The following is a 12,956-nucleotide window of genomic DNA, read 5'->3' on the forward strand; positions in this document are numbered from 1 at the left end:
AAAGGGATGAGTCCACGTTACATCATTAGTTCAGTGATATGACATCAGATTTACAGCAAGCTGTTGGTCAGAGCTGGGATAGTCACCAGATTTTGTGATGTGGGAGTGATGGTGATGTTTTGTATATTCTTTATTAGGTGTCTGTAATTATGTTTTGCTGTGACCTCTGTCTCTAAGCCAAGGCAAAACAGGCCTTTTGGGTTATTTTAGTCTAAATGTTGGATTTAATTTTTCATTTTTTAACCTGTGTAGTGATATCATCTCCAGATAATGTTGGGGTACCACTCCCCACAAATGTGGAGGGAGTGAGTTGTGCTGGGGAATACTCATGGTAATTATTAGCATTATTCCATAAGATTAAAAAAAAAAGAAACCAAACTTTTTATTGATCTCTGTCTGAGGTGCATACCGGAGCTGAAGTCAGTGAGCTATTTTATATTAAAAAATAGACAAAGACATGGCAGCCCCCTTGGACACAGAGCTACACCTTCTCCCCTCAACACTGTCAGAACAGGGTTTCTATTCCCACATCCTCCCTGTGGATTTATTTTGTGTAGTTGGAAAAAAATCACCAGCTCTTGTGTTTGCAGAAGAAGTGCTCAGCGTGACACAGGTGACTGACACACAGATAATGGAGCTGGAGTGGTTTGCAGTAAATAAAGGAGCAGGCAGCCCCCCATGGTCTTTAATACTGTTATTTATACTGACAAGAGACGGGGGGTTTGAAGGCAAAGCTGCTGCTTGATTTCTCACTGGGAGCTGCACATCTGAAATGATTATGGAATTAAAATCTCTGACTGCTCCATCTGAGCAAGCACAGTTTCACTTGGATCCAAATTTGCTTTAAATTCAGATGGTCTGTATCCCACCATAATATATATATTTATATTTGTCCATTTTGATCCAGTTTTCTAACCTGATTTGGTGGATACAACTCCTCAGTAAAGACAGGAGCAGTTTCAAAGGGTGCTGCAATGCACATCTCCCATGTCTTCTGAAGAGATGCATTTGATTCTCCTGTGGACCACCAGCTCCACAGCCAAATTAGCCACCTCTTTGAGAAGAAAAGGCCAATGGCCTGAAGGAAAGTTTTATAGTTTAATGAAACAGTAAGAAAACAGATATTAAGTTCTTAATGAAAGAAATGAAAATGGAAAGCACAGTAGTCAGTCCTTTATGATCCATGAATTCCTTTCTCTCGCCCTGCAGAAAGCACATGTGTTCTGCTGTAGCTGGGCTGATCCTGTTGGCAAATCTTTCATTCAGTGTAATGGCGCGGGCTCAGGGATTTGGGAAGGAAGCTGGAACAGAAAAAGTAGACGAGACTTGCTAAGACACAGATCCAGCCTTCTGCTATCACAGGCTCTGCACCATACAATCTCTTCCACAAACTTTTTTTGTTACATTTATTTGTCCTCACGGCTCCCCTTGGTGGGCTTTTCTAGTGGCTCACTTTCTTCTCATTTTTGCCCAAATTAACTCACTCTATTCACTGTAGGTGCTGCTTTTCTCAGCTCTCCTGGATCTCTTTCCTGCCGTGCGTCCCTCTGACCCACACGGTGACAGCAGCGATGCTCCCTCTGCCTTTCAACATCTGCCATCACAGCCAAACTCTTCTGTCCCCTTGCGTTGTGCTGCCCTGTCCCACAATTCCTACTTAATGTGGAGACTGGAAATCCACACTCCGGTGGTGCCAGACAAATGTGAACTACGGTGTCTCACAAATATCAAACCAAACCCACTGACTACATATTTCTTCAGGTGACTTTCTGCGTTCAGCATCAATATTTCTGTGGAAACCAGAAAACGGTCTTGTCAAGATAATTGTTTCCTTTACCTCTGGAGTTTGTAAAGTCTTCAAGGCGGATTCTGTCAGTTTGTGTGGGCAAATTCATCCCAGAACACACCCAAAGGCTTTTAGAGAGAGAGCTGTGATGGGAATAGTTGTCATTACAGCAGTGCTTTCAAAGTAATAATTTTTTAATGATATTATGACATAGGTCACATGGTACCCAGGTAGGCTCAAATCAAAGTATTTCAGCCTTAGTTCATTTGAGCTGAGCCTTTACCGATGGAAATTTTCATGGAACACGTTTTCTCGTGGAAATTTAATTTTCTACATTTAAGGCTGTATTTCTTGCAGATGAAGTGAGGGTGCTTGTTCATTGTGAAGATAACAATGCAGCCAATGAATTGCATATGCCCCAGTAAACTCTAAACACCAAGCCTAACATGGAATATAAATCTAAATGTCTTGCACATGCTATGCAAATTCAAGAGTCTTCAATAGGGCCCTGTTTCACCGAGGAGCTGATTCCAGAAAAGTTTGAAAAAGCAGTGGAATAACTTTAACATTATTAACCCACATAAAGACTCCTGAATATCGTACAAAATCACTCGTGTTGATATTGGCTCCCCCCTGGAAAGAAAAAGAGATCAAAGTTTTTTTTTCCCCTGAAAATATTAGCCTTGAGTTTGTTTTCAGATCTTTAATGTAAAATTGCATTTGCTTTCTATGTTTTCAAGACTGAGGCATTATTGTTGCTCCAGTTCAGTAGGCTTTTTATAATCACTTCATATACTCACGTTTATTTCTCTCTTTCTTCTGAATGGCAAGGAGAGGATTTTCCCTGCAAAAAGGGAGGGACTTTTCAAAGATGGAAATGCCTTGAAGAATTGCACCTATGCCTTGAAGAATTGCACCTTTATGATTATTGTTGATTTGTTTATAAGGTTAGAGCCCCATAAAGTATTCAGAAGTGATTTAATTGGTAAGTTGACACTGGCTTGAAGTAAATTGCTGCATCCCAATGCTTTGTTCATTCTCTGTTCTAGCACATTGTGGTTTTAGTGCATTATAATATTGCTCAAACAAGATGAAAATGCTCATTTCAACAAGAGCAGGACTAAAGCTGGGATTTTTTTTAAAGAATATTACACATTGTCTTTTATTGTAACAATCTCAAAATGGTGCCTGTGTGTTCCTGTCAAAACACAAGAGAATTATACTGCATCTTAGTGGGATACATTTGTTTAATATCTGCAGAGAAAAGTCCAAAGTGACCTTCTCTAATGCATCTTGAGTTTCTGCTTTAGATCTCTGTTCAGCAGGGACCACCCCAGCTCTGGGGTTTTGTACAGCCCTGAGAGATGCCAGGGGCTGACTAAAACCCCGTCACTCAGTGCACTGGGGCACTCCCAGGGCAAAGCCTCACATGAGGTTGAGGGGTGTGAAAAATCCCTTTGCCATCCCAATTTTTTAATCGATAGTTTCTACTCCCTCCACCTACCAGGAGTGAGGATACCTTTATCATAACCTCCTGGTGATGCACAGGTGAATAAATGCACTTGGGGCAGCCCAGCTCCTGTGTGCCACCAGCAATTCCATTCACTCTGCTGAGGAGAAATGCTGGGAGTTGTCCTGGATCCCCAAACTGGAGACACAGTTGGAAAACCACCGAATGGTCCATTTTTCACAAGGCTTGAGAACTTGAGGGGGAGCAGCTCTGTCCAACCTTCGACTGCTTTTTCCTGCCTGGAAGAACCAAAACAGCTCATGTGGAGGGAATGGTGAGAGCTACAGGGTGGCTCCTCTCTGTCCTTCAAAATTAGGACCCTCTACTGCAGTCCTGGTGTTGGAGGAGAGGCCTTGCCTGACTGAGAAATGAGGCACAAAATGAGTTCCTTACACTGGGACATTAATTGCTGTTGAGAATATTTATGAACGGGCTTCTTTAATGAAGTGATTTGTTGGTCCTAAGAAACTACTTTATCTCATCAAATCCACAGCACAGAAAATCTAATGTGAAGGTTTGGTCCCAGCAAAGTATGCTTGGCTTGAAGAAAAGAATCACACTTTGGAAAAAAAAAAAAAGAAAAGGAATAATGGAATGTTAAATTAGTAATGGCTTTTGCAGCTTGTTTGCAGTTTGATCTTTCTATGCTGTAAAAATTATTTCAGTATTTAATTTCTGGGGTTTAATTTGTGCCTTTGCTCGGATTATTTTTTAAAGAATTTCTTCTGCTTGGAAGAGTTTGTTTCCTACAACAGAAGAATAATATTACAATAGATGGTTTGCATTTGGCTGCCAGAAGCCCCAGCTGTTGGTGGGAGGTTATTCTGAGCAAGTGTGTAAATAACTGAAACTCCATGAAAACACCTCTCCCAAACCTCCAGTCCAGGAGACCCATTCTGTTTGTGCTACCTTCACTTTTATGAGTCTGGTCACACACTCCAGAGTCACAGAAATGCTCCTCTGCTTGGCTGGATCGAGGTCATGCAGCTCTGTCCATGCTGCTGTCCCAGCTCCTGTAAACCTGCCTAAACTATCTGTACAAGAAGCCTCTTGGCATTGCTGTGGGTGTGGAGATGGGAACTTGGAGCTCAGCATGTGGTTTGACATTAACTTTTGTACCGTGTTTGGGGGGTAACAAACCTTATTGGACCCACAGAGGGGTAGAGGAAGAGTAACTGAGATGCTGAGGTGGTGCTGCTGTCTCCCTGAATTTGTCTCCTGTTTCAGACATCCCTGGATTACATCCCTAGGTTACATACCTGGACTTACAAAGGGGAAGCTGATGTGTGGAGAAATTAAGTGATTTGCACAGGGTCAGGAATGGTGGAGGTGAAGACTAAATCCAAATCCCTTGAAACCACGCCAGTGCCTCAACCACAGGGCCACCATTCCTTTGGAGCATATTTTCCTTTGACTCCAGCGGCTTCTGCAGCTGCCTGGCTTTGTAGAGCAGATCCAAAGCTCCCTGAAATCAGTGGGAGTCCACTTACTGATTTCCAGCGGGCTTTGGATCAGTCCCATCAGGTGCATTTTTCCTATACACTGGAAAGAACAGTTCTGTCTCTTAATGGTCCCTTTACCTGTCCCAGCTGTGTGTTAGGGAAGCTGGGCAGTTGGAGATTAGGGCTGTTTATTTTACCTCATAAGGACCCCTGGCAACTGCTTGAAAACACTGATAGAAACCAAGGTTATTGCTCCCATCTCCCCACTGGAAATTTGTGCTCCCTCAGAGCACAGCTACACAAACAGCTGATTTGGCATTTAGCACAAGGGAAGGAACGGAAGCGCCTGGCAGGGTGGTGGGAATGAGTTATTGGAGGTGATGGGAGAAGGGCCAGAACCTCGGAGCAGAGCTCCTGGTGGTGGAAGAAGCTGCTCTGGATGCTGAATCCACTGCTTGTGTGGCTGCAGCCTCTTTGGAGAGATGGGAACTATCAGATGTGGGTGGGAAGGAATCTCTTGAACTGCTAATAAATTGTTATAATCGGTGTGATCGCTGATCGCCCGGTTAACCAACAGCTGTATGGGAAGGTTTCCCTTGGTTCCCCAGGGTCAGGACTATCCTCTGCCATCTCCCCAGACTGTAAAACTCTTGGGTGGGAATTCACGGCTGTTTTTACATTCCCATATTTCCCCACATGAACTAGTACCCGTTTTTCTAGAGCAGATATGTCTCTACTCATGAAGAAGTCAATCCTGTTCTTTATGAAATCAGTGCCTTCTGTGCCTGTGGTCCCCTGAGGTTGTCTCTGGGAGGGAGGGGAGAAGGCTGAGCAGAGCTGAACACAAACCTGATGTGCACCAAAACCTACCAAAATTTTAGCTGTTTTTCTGTTGACTATGTTTGGCTTTTGATCTTACCCAAGGACCATTGAAACAGTCATTGAGATGAGGTTGTCCACTGCAACTGCAGAACAGTCATGAAGTTTATTTAAAATTATATACATGAACTAAAACAAAAATGTGCTCCTGAAAGATTATCTGCTTGTTTGCTGCTCCTGCTGAGGACCCTGAGTCTGGATTCATCCCAGTTTGCATTAGATTCTTAGTTAATTGTTTAAATTGGAGACCTAATTGCTCTGTGGGCCTGGAGCCCTTGGTAATCAGTGAAGAAAAAATAAGTTACTTGTAGAAAGCAATTCAGAAATTTAGATGGGATGCAAGTACCTACAGTCTTGTAGTTGTTTCTACTGAGTGTAAGGGGAATTTAGGGTAGGTGAACTCCTAATTTAAGCATTTTAGTAAAGTACCTGAAGTTAGACGAGATGGATTTGCATGCTGGTGACTAGTGATTTCTCATGGACCTCACAAACTTCCATGGAGCTGCTTAAATACAGATATGTTGTTTAATAAGGAAAAAGGAAACCTGTGGGAAAACAAAGAATATCAATAATCACACATACTTACATCTGGCAATAAAGTTTTTTTGGGGAAAAAAAAATCAGTACAGCAGCTTGTTGCCTTTGAAACTTAATGCCATTAAAATGTTCAACATGAAGTTTCTATTTTTAAAATAGCAGTTGAAAGAAATGCACGAGATTAATAAGAAGCTAAATTGAAACCACGTTGGTTCGTAGGTAACACAGACAAACACCGAGTTAATGGGGAGGGCCGTGCGTGCACTCCAGTTTGGACACTGCTTGCTTGGGTTTTATTTTGTCTTTCCTAGAAAGCAGAAGGGGGTAGAAATACCAGCCTGTTAAATCTTTTATTTCCTTTTTTAGGCTGTTGCTCAGTTGAGTTTATTAAGCTTTTTGAAGCTGCAGCTTGTGACAAGTTAAGACACTGCCTACCACCCCAATACACAGGGAGTCTCCGATATAAACTGTTTTACAACAGAAGTGGACAACAGGTCTGTCCATGCAAAGTATTAAAGACAAACAAGGAGATGTGTAGCAATCATGTAGGAAGTGATGAGAAGGAGATTTGAGGACTGGGCTGTTTACCTGGAAGGCAGGAGCCTTCTGACACAAGTGTCCAAGAAAGCTGTAGATCTCTCCCTCTATTTGTTGGACTGCATGAACTCAAGTTATTGATATGAGATTAAAAAGGGAGTTTGAGCAGGGAAGTAGAGTGTTGGTGGGTTGGAACATGGAGAAGAGCTTTGGTTTTATTGGTGCTGTGACCATTTACAGGATGTCAAAATCAGGCCCACTGACTGCAGTGGAGTTCGGATGATCCATGCCAGCAGCAGAATTATCCCATATGGCTTTTATTTTCTCTCAGATTATTTTTTTTAAACTCTCAAGGCTGTGTGGCAATAGTAGAAGAATGAGCACTGGAGGGCCTTGTGAGTAGCTCGAAGGAGAATACGCAGATAGTTGTTTGGTTCATGGATTGTTGGCAGAAGCAGTGGATGTTACCAGCAGACACTGCATGGATCTGCATATGGAATAACCTACTATAAATAAACAGCACAGAATGTCCAGCCTATATTTACATAAGGGAGATGTCTGTAAAATATTAAAGTACTCAATGTAGAAAAGAACTAGTAACTTGTTGGAAATGAAGGAGAAGATAAAGCCAGGGCAGTTTCTGTCCCAAGGTGCTCTCAGTAAACTCCAGTGATGGCCTCAGTCTCCTTCCATGCCAATATGACTCCCAGACGTGCTTCCCCAAACCAGGTTTCTGACTATTCCTCTGAGGATGTTTGATTTTCAGCTGAACTCTGCACATCTCATAACAAGCTTTGGGTCTGTTTTGTGGTCATGGTTTGTGTTTTATGAATCTTATTTCTTAGATGATGGAGACTGGGATAGAGTCAGTGACGAGAACCTTGGGGAAGGCCACGGATATATGGGAGAGATCTGCTAATGTTTAACAACAACACATGAAAGTCTTTCCAGCTTTACTGTTATGATTACTCTGCTTTTATATATGAACAATTTACGCAGGTTGTGAAGCTTCAATAACTTAAGCTCCGCAAAACATCCTCATCAATAACAAAAACACAGGTACAAACTGCCCAATGGTAGCATTGCTAAATAAATGTTTTTTTCCTGGCCAAAGTTGTTCAGTATTAAAGAAAAATAAAAACCTCACAATTTTGAATGTTAGAGGAAGAAAACCCATTTTTTTTCTCAATGAACAGATGCCCAATTTTCACAGATGCTGACCTGTTTGCTCAAGCACTTTGGAGTCTCAGAGTGATTGTTTAGATGTTGTTGGTAGAATTAGTTGGAAACTAGAACTTTATTGAAATAAAATTCGCAGTTTCAAAATTGGTTTGCACACCCCATCAGGAGATCAGGCGCTCGCTGAGGTCGGAGTGAGTTGGGCACTTGCTGTGAAGGGAATATTCTGAGAAGTTTTACTTTGGAAGCGTCAAAACATTTTGATTCTGAAATTTGAAAACATGACGTTTGATAGCAGTGATTTGCTATTATCATATGGTACAGTATAGCAGTGTAATACTCACTAGGGTATAGCAGTATGCACACATGGTATATATTAACATTTGTTTTCATGTAATGTATGTATGAGTTGAAACAATGAAATACAGTGATACGGTGAGAATAAAACGTATGAGTCAAGATTAACTTGGGAAGTTAAAACATTCGGCTGCAAAACAATTTAGTTTCATAAAAAAAAGGTCTTTATTATGTAAAACTACTACATCAAAATGCTGCTAGCTTTCAACCAAGTTTCATTATTATAAGTGAAACCAGCAAAGCCCAACAATTTCCATTGTGGCAGCCTCTAATGTTGTTAAACCTTTATTATGCGTGCTGAAATCATCCACGCTGAGGGCGGCCGCAGGCTGGATTCCCTCGGAAACGACTGGCAGAAATGTTTCAGCAGTTTCTGAGGCTGAGCATGGGGAAGAGTACATTATTTTACTTACATTAAAATATGGGCACCATTTCAGAGAAAAGCATTAAAAAGGACACTGGGATGGACTTTTTGCCTCCCAAGTGTCTGCCCTGGTTTGGCCAAGGTGTGAACTTGTGTTCACACGTTCTCTGTGTGGCTCAGCAGCTCTGTCGGCTCAGGGAGGGTTTGGTGGAACCAGAGACTGGTGTCTGTTTTTTTATTTCACTTTTACTGATCAGATACGTAGGTGAGGTTTGGAAGGAACAGTAGCTTAGGTACCCTGTGTTCTTGATTGATCTCATTAGTTAATTATTCCTTTTTACTAAGGGAAAACCAGTTGATCTGCAGAAAAGTGAGTTTAGTGTGTGGAACATGTGCTGTTCTTCTGCCTTCAACCTCAGGTCCACGTTTTAGGCAGGCCCGGTGAGGTGATGCTCCCCTCCATGCCAAAGCAGAGCCCACGGTGCCAGAGATCTAATCAGGTGGTGACACGGAGGACTGGCAGAGATGTTTGTGAACATGGAAAAAGTAGTTCTCCTGGCTCTCCCAGCCAAGTGGCTGGCCAGGAGCGAGGTTTCAATTATAAGCAGGGCTAAAGTACGTTTGCGTTAATGACAGATCTGTCAGGAGGAGCGCAGATACTCCAAGAATACCTGTGATGGGATTACGTGCATGTTGCTAATTCATTTGACATAGCTGCTTGCTTGAGTTTGGTTAATTAAGATGGATGATCCCTGTTGGCTGGGAAGTGGCATCACTGAACCCAAATTTCTTCTAGAAGTGTAAGATTGTCGTGTGTCCTGGGCTGCTGGGTGTCAGGAGTCACCTCAGAGCACCCAGCAGAGGTCTGTGAGAAAAGGGTGGGCAACAAGCTGCAGGTTGTCACTGCTAATGCGGAATGGGGTGGGTTTAGCCACCGCTGTCAGCTCGGCTCCTGTGCAAACCTTTAGGACCCATTTGTGGCTGATTTCTCGTTATTTTGGAACTGCAGCACTGCTGTTCCCTGCTCGGCTGTGGGTGCCTGGCATAGGTCTCTCTGTGAGGAGGGGAGAGGGTTGCGCTGGGCTGTGAGGAGAGAAGGGGGCTCCCTGAGTGCCGTGAGGAGAGGAGGGGGATCCCTGAAGCTATGAGGAAAGAAATGGGCTGTCTGGGGCTGTGAGGAGAAGAGAGGTTCACTGAGGGCTGTGAGAAGAGGAGAGGGCTGCCCAGGGCTGTGAGGAGAAGAGGGGGCTCCCTGAAGTTGTGAGGAGAAGAGCGGGCTCCCTGAGGTCTGTGGGGAGAGGAGGGGGCTCCTGAAGCTGCGAGGAGAAGAGTAGGATCCCTGAAGTTATGAGGAGAAGAGAGGTGTCCCTGAGGGCTGTGAGGAGAGGAGGGGGCTGCCCGGAGCTGTGAGGGGAGGCTGGGGCTGCCCCTGCCAGGCATGGCTGGTTCCAGAAGGTTCCAGCCGGCTCCTGCAGCCCCACCACAGGGCTCACCTGTGTGCAGCATATGCACAGACCTAACAGTATTTGATATACTTTTAATGAATTCCTGCAATTTTTTTTAAGTTATCGAAATCTCCTTTTTCAGAAAGGTAAAAATACTTTGTTTGTTCTATTTTTATTCGCCATTTTTACCTTAACAGGCCTTAATAGGAAAATACCTGCATGTGAATTCATTTTCTTGAAACCCACTTTCTTCCACCCAGAGTGTCTTGTAGGAATATCAGAGCCATTGAAGCACAAGCTCCTGTCTGTAATACCTACTTGTTTGCAGTCTGGTTCCAAGTTTGCCCACATCAGGGCTAGCTTTCTCCTTTGGGCTCCTATACTGTCCCAATAGACCTTCCACTCCTGCCTGGGCTCTCCATGTGGTGTGGAATGTAACCTGGTGTCCAGGGCAGGCTGCTAATTACAGCTTTAATTTTATTGTGTTTAGGAGGAGACAGCTACCCAAGCTTTCCTTACCTGTGAGTATGGACCTGCAGACAGGCACGATAGCAGATAAGATGTGCTGACAGACAGGACGGCCCCGATGGCAAATTGCCCATCAGGTGAGTAAAACCTGCGACTGATGAGCCCCATGAAAGGAAGATTGTTACTATAACCATACATGTAGACAAATAAAGCTGTGGATCTACATATACATTACACACACACACACACATATATGCATTTGTTTCTATGCGGTGTTAAAAGCATCTGTTCCAAAAGGAGTTTAGAAAAGAGAAGAAAAGGTGTGTTGTATATTATTCCTGTGTATGCATTTTCTTACCTAATACATGCTTCAATTCCTTTGGGGCCTTCTTAAAGAAGTAACTAATGTATAAGCAGTGAAACTTGAAAGGAATCAACTGGAGTCCAAATAGTTTCTTACAATGCCTAAGTTTTGTGATGAGTAAAAACTTAGTAACTTGTGATAAGTAAAAATTCGTGGCACAGAAATGACCTATTATTTTACAATAAAGGCACTATTATTTTACAGTAAGAAAATAAAAGCAAAGGTCTGCTCTTGGCTGTAAATTCTGCAAAAATTATTTTAATTTTGCAAATGGTAAGCTGTGGTTTTGTTAGTTGCAAATTGTTGCAGCTCCATAGCTTTGAAAGGGAAGCAGCTGATTTATATCAGTTGAAGATCTGTCTTTTCGTTCTTGATGTTTTATTCAGAATTTCTGGATCACAGTACATTGGAAATCGCTGTGGTAGACTTACCATAAATATTCAGGTTCTGTGGTGCATTACTCCTTGAATAATCCCATTAATTTCAGAGGCTTAGAAGTACTCAAGAGAACAGATTTCCCTGGAAAGGGGAAAAGCTGATCAGTCCTGAATTATGGTTATGGGGTGTGTTACCACAGCCTGCTTTCCAGTGTGGTGAGGAACTGAATTGCTGTAGCATCAGCTCTGTTCCTTGCACCATTTGCCAGCTGTGCTGGGTTCAATACAGCACCTCGTGGAATCCATAGGAGCCTTTCCACTGACTTCATCAGGCATTGGGTGTTCAGGGATCTCACACGAGATCAAATGGCAGCTATTAATGGAGCCTGGCCTTCTTCCAGCTTTAGTTACTGCCTGTGGTGCTTGTACAATCTGTTTGCTACATAATTTTCGCTCATTTCATGAAAACAGAGAATGCTTCAGAGCGGTGCTATGCCACTTGGTATTTCTGTTTGTTTATTGTCACTTACCTTTGTATTCAAAGGAGCTAAATGCAACAACCATCTAGTTACTGACCCTTTCTTCATGTGTTTGTTTACACAAAGGCTGCTTTTGCATTTATATCACTGACCAAAAGAATTACAAAAGCTCAAATCCATGTTCACGCTCTCTTAAAATGCTAGTTTTTAAAAGTTGAGACAGATGTTTGGTGGTGTTTGAAGAAAAAAAATGCAAAACCTGGGACAGTTTTGGTGCTGATGTTTCAGAAATGGAGCTGGTTAAAATATTTCTGGTTTTAAGATGCTGTCAGCCTTTTTTAATATAAATTTTGGGCAAAGGGAAAAATAATAAAGAAAATACCTGCAAAAAACATTTCAGTTAAGTAGTTTGCACATTTCTGCACTCTGTTGAGAGCTGAAGAGGAGGAACACAAGGAGCCCACCAAGTGTCACAGGCGGGTGAGTTTGGTATTGTGTGTGTTATCTGCACTATGGATTGAAGAAGGTGAGAGGATCACTGTCCAAAGGTTGGTAGCTCTCATCACACCAGGAGTTTTCTCCCATTTTTCTCCATTTCCACCAGCAGTTTGTCCTTGCTGTGTTTTTTTCCTGTGGGTGTTTGAACATGGAACAGGTGTTTCCCAGGAAGCCTGAGTGCTTACGGCTCTAATTGCTGTCTCTGGCAAATGGATCCTTTGTGCTGTCTGGAGGATTAATAGAGGGTTAGGTGCTTAAAAAAATAAACAGTGAGTGCAAACAGTGGGAAGGAGTAAAGCCTTGTGTGCTGAGAAGCGAGATGATATCATTTATTTAGCAGAGGTGATACAGTAGCCAGAGATGCCACGAGAGGAGCGGCTCCTCTGAAGGAAACAGGGAAGCACCCCATGGAGAACTGGTGCCCCCCCAGGTGTGAGGCAACCACAGCTTAGCTGTTGTGGCCAATGGAAAAAGATTGTTGGGATTGAAGCCTTGGAGCTCAGGTGCAGTGCATGGGAATAGGGGCTCATTGTTAAGGCAAGGATCAGCTCTCCTTTTTGTTCCTTCCCCTGCCCCCTCCTCCTTTGGCACTACAATAATAATATCTTGTCACTCCTAAGACTGGCTGGCATAGATCACATTCACTGATGGATGTTCAGTCAGGGGACGCACTGAAATGGTTTGTTTCTGTTGATGTATGACTTTGTAGGCTCCTCTAATGGGAGCGTAAATAA

At 42.9% G+C, this 12,956-nt stretch overlaps 1 protein-coding gene across 6 annotated transcripts in view; it reads left to right on the forward strand.

The window, feature by feature from the left end:
* Window positions 1-12,956, forward strand: part of BMP2 (bone morphogenetic protein 2) — a 217,469-nt gene that overhangs the window by 107,554 nt on the left and 96,959 nt on the right. For 5 of the 6 annotated variants that reach the window (XM_017821790.1, XM_017821793.1, XM_017821794.1 and 2 more), the window contains one exon: window positions 10,527-10,641. The gene's annotated coding sequence lies outside the window, so the exon portion shown is untranslated. Of the gene's footprint in view, window positions 1-10,077; window positions 10,183-10,526; window positions 10,642-12,956 lie in introns of those variants that run through there. The other variant, XM_017821796.1, reaches the window with a different exon arrangement.

The sequence above is a fragment of the Lepidothrix coronata genome, unplaced genomic scaffold (assembly GCF_001604755.1).
Source record: "Lepidothrix coronata isolate B3197 unplaced genomic scaffold, Lepidothrix_coronata-1.0 Scaffold92, whole genome shotgun sequence".
In the NCBI taxonomy this organism is placed as follows: domain Eukaryota; kingdom Metazoa; phylum Chordata; class Aves; order Passeriformes; family Pipridae; genus Lepidothrix; species Lepidothrix coronata.